Source organism: Chenopodium album, chromosome 16 (assembly GCF_948465745.1).
Source record: "Chenopodium album chromosome 16, dcCheAlbu1.1, whole genome shotgun sequence".
Classification (NCBI taxonomy): Eukaryota; Viridiplantae; Streptophyta; class Magnoliopsida; order Caryophyllales; family Amaranthaceae; genus Chenopodium; species Chenopodium album.
This window is the reverse complement of record NC_137849.1, coordinates 32,666,411-32,677,055: the sequence shown is the minus strand read 5'-3', so window position 1 is coordinate 32,677,055 and position 10,645 is coordinate 32,666,411.

Below are 10,645 nucleotides of genomic sequence, written 5' to 3'. Positions count from 1 at the left end.
ATCACTCTTCTCCAATTTTGCATCCTTCAAACACTTTTCAACATGGTCCAAACAATCCATGAACAAAAATTGGTATGACCATCTAGTTGAATTCTTCTATATTGTTTGTTCTTGTAATGGCCTTGTGTGTTTACATGTACGAGAAGTATTGGTAACCCGGCTACTCGCCGCCATCGAAGAATCAAGATTCCTCGTGGCTCGCAGTTTGGTTGTGTGTTTTATCATGAATCGTCAACTGATGACTATAAAATTCTTGGTGCGTTTTTATGTCGTGGTGGTAACTATGTTCGAATTCATGAGTATTCTCTGAGTACTTGAAATTGGAAAAGAATTGGTAAATTGGACTACCCGTCATTTGATCTTCCTATCATCACTTTTCAGGATCTCTATGCACGTCATATTGTAGAAAGGGTAGTGTTGATTCATGATACTTTTTACATGTTCATTGGAACGGTGTTGAATTGGGAGAAGGGCAATCGCAATCCTGTTATTGGTTTTGATTTGATTACAGAACAATTTAAGGAATTGCCGCCGATGGATTGGTTGGAGAAGTATAACTGGCAGAATAACTTTAACATTCATATGAGACTGCGTTTGTTGGAGTTGAGAGGGTGCTTATCGTTGCTTTGTACAACAACTTATTTTTCTAAAGATGATGTTTGGATGTTGAAGCACTCTAGTGATGGGAATTCCTGGCATAAATTGCTCTCTATCAATCGTACTGGTGTCATACACTATTGTTTCTCTAAGACTGGCAAGTGTTTGCTTCCTACTAAGAAGGAACTCAAAGTATTCGATCCAAGTCGGGAGACACCATAAATGGCTCAAGGGGGTATTGCTTTCGATAATGCAGATAACATAGTTCACTCAAAAGGTTATATTGAAAGCTTAGTTTCGCCTTTCTAAATCCGGTTTAAGCAATGTGAATCTGTTCCAGTTGCTCCCTCTCAACCAAATACTTCTCAATTTCTTGGTTCTACATCTCCTTTAACTTGGTCGCCTCCTGAGCCCTGAAATGGAAGAAATACTTGGTTCTGCATCTCCTTAAACTTGGTCGTCTCCTGAGCCCTGAAATGGAAGAAATACTTCTCAATTTCTTGGTTCTACATCTCCTTAAACTTGGTCGCCTCCTGAGCCTTGAAATGGAAGAAATACTTCTCAATTTTTTGGTTCTGCATCTCCTTTAACTTGGTCGCCTCTTGAGCCCTAACTGCATCAAGTATCCAAGGTTAACATCATTTGGTCGATGGAGCAAGAGCAATTATTTTGGGATTTTGTCCCGAGATGCAACTGGATAAGAGCCAATAGATGGACCATTAACAACAGTTGTCGCCTTCATTGCTTGAGCAGGAACATCCTTCAAGTCAGGAGAAACTAATTTGTCTTGCCTAGGTTTAAGCAATGTGAATTTGTTCCAGTTGCTCTCTCTCAACCAAATACTTCTCAATTTCTTGGTTCTACATCTCCTTTAACTTGGTCGCCTCTTGAGCCCTGAAATGGAAGAAATACTTCTCAATTCCTTGGTTCTGCATCTCCTTAAACTTGGTCGCCTCCTGAGCCCTGAATGGAAGAAATACTTCTCAATTTCTTGGTTCTGCATCTCTTTAAACTTGGTCGCCTCTTGAGCCCTAACTGCATCAGGTATCCAAGGTTAACATCATTTGGTCGATGGAGCAAGAGCAATTATTTTGGGATTTTGTCCCGAGATGCAACTGAATAAGAGCCAGTAGATGGACCAAACCGAAAAATTGATAAAAAACGGGTTGATAGTTGTCTGAAATGTATTAGCTTGCAAAAGTTTTAGAACTAATATATTTCACAGCTCCCTTTGCCAATTGATCTCCACATTGACAAGCCTTTACTTATTTTTTTTTTTTTTTTTTTTTTTTGCCTTGGATACAAAAAATTGAGTAAAAATTTTGACTAAACATTCTATTTATCAAGTAACAAATTTGGGTTGTTATTGTGCATATGAAAGGTAACTTGAGTTGCTTTGTGCTTGAGAGTGTATGCAATAAGTGTGTGTGGCATGTATGGACTATGTGAGGGCTACTGTGTATGTTTTTTGGTTCTCGCTGTAGCACCAATGTACTGAATTCCTCCTATATTAACCGTATATGAAAAGAGTGGCATCTTACCGAGGGTGTCATCTAGGGGTGTTCACCGGTCCAAAACCGAACCGCACCAGACCAGAACCGGTTTGGACCGGGACCGGAATCTCGATTTTTCGAGAATCAGAACCGGAATTAATCGGTTCGGTTCCGATCCGATTTTTGGCCTGTTGGACCAGTTAGTTTAAACTTTTTTTTTAGGTTTAATTTTGGACCGGTTTATATCAAACTAAAAAAAAAAATTTAAATTTCGCGGTGCGGGCCTGAAAATATATATATATATATATGGGTCAACCCGGAACCAACCGAAAAACCGATAAAAATCGGGTTGATAGTTGTCTGAAATGTATTTGCTTGGAAAAATTTTAGATCTAATATATTTCACAGCTCCCTTTGCCAATTGATCTCCACATTGACAAGCCTTTACCACTTTTTTTTTTTTTTTTTTTTTTGCCTTGGATACAAAAAATTGAGTAAAAATTTGACTAAACATTTTATTTATCAAGTAACAAATTTGGATTGTTATTGTGCATATGAAAGGTAACTTGAGTTGCGTTGTGCTTGAGAGTGTACGCAATAAGTGTGTGTGACATGTATGGACTATGTGAGGGCTACTGTGTGTGCATGTATAAATAGATAAGGGGGCATAGTTGTTGTGCGTGAGTAATGTGTGAAAGTATATATTTAGTTAAAATTTCTTTTGGTGTTAGTGGGTGAAAAAGAATGAGGAATAATTATCCTTAAGTGTAATTAATTAATTAATTAATCAATCAGCCTAATTAGGGGGTGGATGTAATCCTTTTATTTAGAAGTATATTGAATGCTATTTAGAAGTAAATTTTTTTTTTTTCTCTTTGATCATCTAGCATGGGATGAGTTGGATCAATTTGTGACTAAGTGATGTATTTAACCATGCCGGATCATCTAACATGAACACGAGTGGTTCTTCACATGAGGAAGAAAGAAGAGGTGTCGGGAGAGTGGTGTTTTGTCTACAAAGAAAGCGGAAACTTATTCCCTGTGAACATAAGTAACCATCTTTTTTTCATTCTCCATTTTAATTAATTATGTAACACCCCCATATTCTCTCTTGTATAAAATACTTAATTTGGCGCGTGGCATCATAAAACCGAGAATTAAAAGGGTATTATTGCTACATCCAACCAATCACATTGATTGAATACTATGGCATTTATCAAAATACAACAGCGGAAGACTTTACTTTAATTAAAATTCTTTGAAAATTTAAATGATAAAACTTAGTTCGAAATCCAAATTAAAACATCGTTACAACTTTGGGAGCAATTTAAGGTACACATGGTGTACAAAAGAAATCTTGTACACAAGTTTCCTATTGGTTGAATGGGAATATTCCTTGTATGTGGGACAACTACAATCTATACTTATATATTAAAAAGCGTTCCTAAAAACGTTTATGTGTCATAAAATCTACACCACATTGCGCCACGTCATCTTTTAACTATCATTATGCCATGTCACGTAACTAGCATTGCAACATTTATTCCATGTCATTATTAATAAGAAAAAAAACATCCCTCAAGGTTTGAACATTGTACCTCATGGTTACAAGATCACACGCCTTACCATCTTAGCCACAACCAATTTATATTTTCTATATACACATAAATAAATATATGTATAAGTAAGCACAAAAACAATAAATATGTAGCTAGCCTGGAAAAAATAAATATGTAGCCTGAAAAAAAATAAATAAAGAGGAATAGCCTCAACAATTTCTAAACAATGGAAATATAATATCTTCAACAATGGGATTTTGGGTTACATTTTGTTTGAAATTAGTACCCGGTGCAACGCCTGGGGTACACACTAGTTTCATTTGAAATTCAAATTTGTTTTTCAAATTTTCAACTTTTGAATTTCAAATCTTTCTATCCATTCACCTACCCAAATGAATGTAGTATATAGTCCCAAAAAAAAAATCAGATTTTTTTTCCTCATTTTTTTTCTCTCTCCTAAATTTTTTTTCTCTCTCCTCTATTTTCCCCTCTAATGTATCTGGATGCAATTAACTCATGAATTCGAACCAGGAGGATTGGCTGCCATAATTGAAAAGCTTGGGTATGAACATTATAATGTAAGTTATATTCCTTCGTTTGATTGTACGCGGAAAGAATTATTTGATGTTGTGGATGATGAAGGATTCATTAACTTGAGAAGGGTTGCATTGTCAAATAGATCTGTGCACATATTAATCAAACATAACCAGAGATTGAAGGGGAGTAGTGTACGAAGATCTGAAAAGCATATTGCGGTCCGGAAATCAAATCCGAAGGTATATGTTTGAATTGAAGCATTTCAATTATAAATTTGATTTATCTTTTGAATTCGTATCCACATTGCATGTTAATTCAAAATTCAATTCCAACTTAAAAGGTTTTGTAAACTTCTAGTTTTATTTAATTATTGCTGTCTATTTTTTGGAAAAAAATATAATTTTGTAAAAGTATGTTGCATATGAAACTGTCAAAGAAATGAGTTAGTTGTTGCCAACACTTAGTTAGGATCAAATGATACTGTAAATTAAATAAATATATTTTTAAATACATTCTAATGCACAATTATATTAGGTAAAATAATTAAAGTGATGGTAACAGAAAAAGTTATTATTTCTCCTAGTGTATATTAAAGAACATATGGTTTCTTTAATCTACTAATGAGATTGTGTACAAAACAAATTATTTGTCATGTATAGTAAACCCTATTGTTTCATATAACTGTGTAATGAATTTGAGTACTTAGTTATGATCTTTTAAAAGAAATAAGTTAGATGAAATAAATAACCTGTTTTGTGCAGCTTATATACTTAGACAGGATAAGTCATGCAAGCAAGGTGGAGTGGAAAGTGAATGGTTGCAGAATTTGTTCATGGAATGAGGACAATGTGTCTGTGGCAATACAGTCAGACTCCCAACGCAACGGTGTTTACGGCAAAGCTAAGGTTTATATCTAATTACATAGTAATAAAAGTATTTTCAGTTTGTCAACTGTCTAACTGACTGACGTCCCTATTTGATATATCAGGCTATCAAAGGCGTTGTTTATGGGAGCGCATATCCAATGAATTCGTCCCAGCAGGAAACGCGTGACCTAACTCAAAAGTAAATGTATATCATAAGCTGTTTTGTGCACAACAACTTTGAAGCTTCATGGTATTGACAAGTGTTGTATGAACTTAAGTAGCTAAATTAGTTGTTTCCATTATGAATATGTTATGGATTCTACAAAATAGAAATTGATACTACAAATTATCATCCGATACTATAAATAGGTATTTAGTATTACGTGTAATCTATATTTCAGCAACGGAAACTATTTTGAAATAAGCAGTCAACGCTTACTAACGGTATTTTCATGATATACCCAACGGTAACTTTGTTTATTGCCTTAATTTAAAAAACCAAACTGTCATAGTTTCCAACCTACAAATTATAAGGGAGCAAATGCCAATAATTTCGTATTGTGAGTGAAGATGACAGTCGTAGAGGGAATTAAAAAAAAAAAGAATCAAATTCATCCTCTTCTTGTAACATGAACGTTGGTGAAAATAATGTTGTTGTATGCAATCATAGTCTACCAGCCAAAGTACAAGTTTGCAAAAATACTGGAAATGCAGGGCGCAAGTTTTATTCATGTCCGAATTGGAAGGTAATATCCCGTGTGCCCTTAATGTAACCTTAATTTGGTTTTTGGAATGCTTTGGAGTATGATATTCCCCATTATTTTAAATTATTTGATAGGATGATAACTATGGATTCTTTTGCTGGGAAGAAGAAGCAAACCAACACGAAACCCAAATCCTGAGAGATCTAGTCGGACAATTGAAGGAGCAGTGCATGGCGATGAACTGCGAGGCGATCAATCTAAAAGTTGAAAATAACCTTCTCCGCAACAAAATATCGGAAATGAAGGTTGATAGTGAATTACTACGACTAAAGTTGTACAAGTGCGAAGAGACCAACATGAAACTATCTAGGATGGGGTTGACAACATATGTTGTTTTAAGTATTTTGGTGATGATATTTACGTTATTGAGGATGTAAGTTATTTTCAATGTAAGTTGTAACATTTATAAATAAAATGATTTTATCAATCTCATTAGGATGCTATATTATAACTCTAAGAATACTAATTTGATTCCAGAATTGTCAAAACGATTACATAAATAAGTAAACCACATTTAAAGTTTTCTGACGCCATACTTGAACTCCTTAACATTAATATGATTCCATAAATGTCTTAATGATTACATAAATACGGATAGTTCTTGACATGTTCAAAACGCACCTAAGAAAAACAACTAAATAACACAAATAGATAGTTTGACACAACTGGTGCATCACACACCCAATTTCGAGTTAATATCCCTCTTCTCTTGGTTGCTTTTTGACGTCAGTAACTTCCACACCACGTACTTCAGCTACCTCGGAACGAGAAGTGTGAAAAGCTAAGAAATTAGACTAGAGATTAATAATGATTAAAAATCAATATAACTAAGCACCAAGGGAAGTAGGTAGATGTAGTTGCCAATTAATCATGCAATAACACGGAAGCAAAGTAATGGTAAACTAAGCATGCAAGAATATCGAATTAAAGCTCAATCTAACCGCCTTCCGGGGTTAATCAAATTCTCCTAACATAGCCTCCATGTTTCCACACTAGAACCATATATTAGAAGGTGCAATCAAATAACTATCGATAACAATGAATCTTAACTAAGTCAACTTCCGTTTCTTGTTAGCAAAGATTCACCTTTAATCAACTAACAATGTGCACTTGCAAGAAGATTAAAGAATATCAAACATACAAAGACTTTAATCACCATTAACAAAACCCCAACATCATAAGCATGAATCAATCAACAACTACACCATCCCCACACCCTTGGCTAGGTGACTACTCACAAATCATATTGAAAACAATATCAATCATCAAATCAATAAGCATCAACATGATCAATAAGCAATGAAGGAAAATCAAAATAAGCAAATAAAACTAAATACAAAAGCAAAGAAAGAGAGTAAGAGATTGCTCATTAATTGAAGATGAAGATTTACAAAGATTCAATCAAGCTCCTTCTTCAATATCCAAGTTCATCAATGGAAATCCACACTTTCTCTCTCTACTAATGAAGTTTCTCTCACTAGATTAGGGCTAAAATGTACATAATAATCTCATTACAAAACTAGGGGTCTTAATATGCCCCTCACATTACTCTAAAGATGAGTTAAAATGCACGGAAATACCCACGAGAGCGGCCGCTCCATCGAGGGTGAGCGGATGCTCTAGAGGGTATTAATCAAAACAGCCGCCTTACTGGAGCGGGCGCTCTCCCAGACAGGAGCGGGCGCTCCAGGTGTGGAGCGGGCGCTCCTCTCTGGTGGAGCGGACGCTCCATACGTCTGGAAAACAGGGGATCAGATGAGAAAATGGAGCGGGCGCTCCTCTCTGGTGAGCGGCCGCTCCTCTTTACAGCTCCGGACTCTTCTCCAAATCCATGCTCCTCTCTTCCGCTATTCCAATGCACTCAAAAGGTTGACTAAGCCTCGAGCAGGACCACACGAGCACTCCATCCAACCTACTCAAACACTCATACACAAACATAAGTATAGAAAAGAGGGAAAGCGGCAAAGCAAAGCCAAAAACAAAGTAAAAAGGAGGGGAAAACACAAAAAGGAAAAAGGCAAAGCAAACTAAAACAAAGTGCTTGAAAAGGCTCAAACAAGTGCCAAGTGAAGGGAAAAATCCTTAAAGAAAAGGATAAAAGAGTGGTATAAATACCACTCATCACGCTCATACAAGGAATGTTGAAGGCTAGAAAAACAAGTAACCTCACAAGGTTGTGGCAAAAACTCACTAGTGGTGTCAAATCAACTATAGGAAGCAACTACCAACGTACCACAAACAAGTAGAATCCGGCTTCATGATCCTCCTAGTTCAAACCAACTACCCTAGCATACACTATCCTAGAGTCAACCGAACATAGTCTCAAACCGTGCATACCTTTACAACCTAGGAAGAAAGTCATGCAAAAGACAAGTCCAATGTACAAGGTTCATTCCATAAGAAAAGAAATGAAAAACAATGCCTCAAAATCACATCAAAAATAAAAAGAAAAAAAAAGGAAAGTAAGAGAAAAAGTTAAATAAAAGAGAGTAGAAGAAAAGAAACGGAGACATAGAAAAGGAAAACATAGGAGAAGAAGCATGCAAAGGACTAGAAAGCATGTTAAACACATAAAATTCCCAATCGACAAACAAGTGATCGATAGACAACAAAGTCACCGATCCCAAACACATTACGTGTTAACAAGCATCTATCCTCGAACCATTCAACTTCTCCTAAACTAATCCTATTCTATGCAACCAAAGAAAATAAAGAGAAAATAAGAAAGGTCTCACCGGGATTCCAAGCTTAGCAAAAATAAATGAAGCGATTAGAAACCACCTCGTAGCATGCCATATCCATAAGCTCTTCAAGGAACCAAGTGAGAAAAAGAAATAAAAGAAACTATGAACAAAGAAAATGGTTAGTAACTTCAAAACAAATAAAAGAAAACAACAAATAAAAGGAAACTAAATTAAGCAAGAAGTATATACAACTAAAGGAAAGAAAAGCTAAACTAACCAAAGAATATAAAGAATAAAGAAACAAAGCTAAGTAAACAATAAAGTCTAAACTAACTAAAGAACTACTCTAAACTATAAGATTTTGATTTAAGGGATTTGGATTAAAGGGTTTTGGATTAAGGGATTTGGATATAAGGGATCATCAACAACAACATGCCAAGCAAAACATCGCCACAAACAACAAACATCCAAGCAAATCGGGTAAACAAGCTAGCCTAGAGATCAAGAAAATGAGGAAAACAAACAAGAGGAATGAAAATAAACATGCAAGCAACTAAGATATGTACACAACAACAAAATGGTCACCGAGCAAGTTATTAGTTCCCCCAAGCTAGATAAAAATACATCTCAACATCCCAATCAAAACAAAACATGCATCAAAAATATAAGGGATGGAGGTAAAAAACATGAGAAGAGAAAGGGAACTAATAACTACTACCATCACCACCACCACTCCCACTTGGCCCGGCCCCATCGGGGTCTCTGTTGCGCTCGGGGTCATCGAAGGGATGAGGGTAGGGCTCCCATCCTCCGGTGTACCCCTCGGGCCACCCATAATGCCCCTTGAAAAGATCTTGTTGCCAAGGAGCAAGAGGGGTGAAGTTATCGGGCAAAGTGAGTTCAAAGGGGTGGTTGGGATGGACATGGGGGTAGTTAGGATCACCCCTATAGTCACTACCACCCGGAGCCTTGTAATCATAGTTACCGTGCTCGTCCGCGTAATAGTGACGCTCGGTGTCGGGGTTAGAAGGCCCCGACCAATAAGGATGCCCGAACGAAGGTAGAGGACCTTGTTGGGGCGGGAAGTACGGATAGTTAACCGGGGGAGTAATGGTCCTACGGTTAACCTGCGCCTCATAAATTTGTTGTTGTTGTATAAACATACCTTGCTGCATCTCTTGAATACCTCTTAGTTGCTCATAGATGGCCCCAAATTCTTGATCATACATGCCATCCACGTGGATTTTCAATCCACTCATTTGCTCACTAAGAGCCCTCAAATCCGCATTGGCGAAAGCATGTTGCCCTTGCTCTTGCTCTTGCTCTTGAGGAGCTTGTTGTTGTGGAGAATAATGTTGTTGTTGTTGATGTTGTTGATGTTGTTGTTCTTCTTCATCATCTTCTTCCTCATCCTCCTCGGAGTCAAATTTGGGATGCCGGAAGGACTTGGGAACATGCCACACATTGTTGGCAATCCTAGCCAAAGAAGTCAAGCTGGGGTTAGGCAAGTAGCACCAATGCTCGTTGCCTCTAAGCCACTCATATCTCCCTTCGCTAAAGCCCTTAGAGATAAATTGGATTTAACCCAATTGTTGCATATCGAGGTAGATAGAAGCTGTATCCCCGATCTCCTTACAAAATGGGAGATAATCATTGAGGCGAAGGCGAGTCAATAGCCTAGTTACCATGCCCCCACATGGGATCTCTCCAGTCCTCCTCTTGCGAAGATCCAAACAATATTGGGCAAAGATATAGCCCAAGTTCAACCGGCCCACATACTCCGGGCGGGTAGACAACCAAAGGACTTTGAGCTCCAATTTACTCAATTTCCCCATTTCTTGCTTGGGGAACAAAACATAGCCCAAAAGACGGTGTACAACCCTAAGGCAAGGTTGGTACACCTTTGAGATCTTAGCCCTGTTGGTGATAAACTCATTACCACCTGAGATGTCTTCCCACCATGAGTGTTGATCATACTCCGAGAAAATGTAGTGTTCAACGTTGACAATATCCCCATGGGGATCAAAATCTAGAGCGGCGTTGAACTCTTCCAATGATTGGTCGAAGATGTGGTTGAACAATTGGAAACGCACCCTATACACCCCTCCTACGGGTACAAGCTCTAAGGTAGCCAAGAACTCCAAA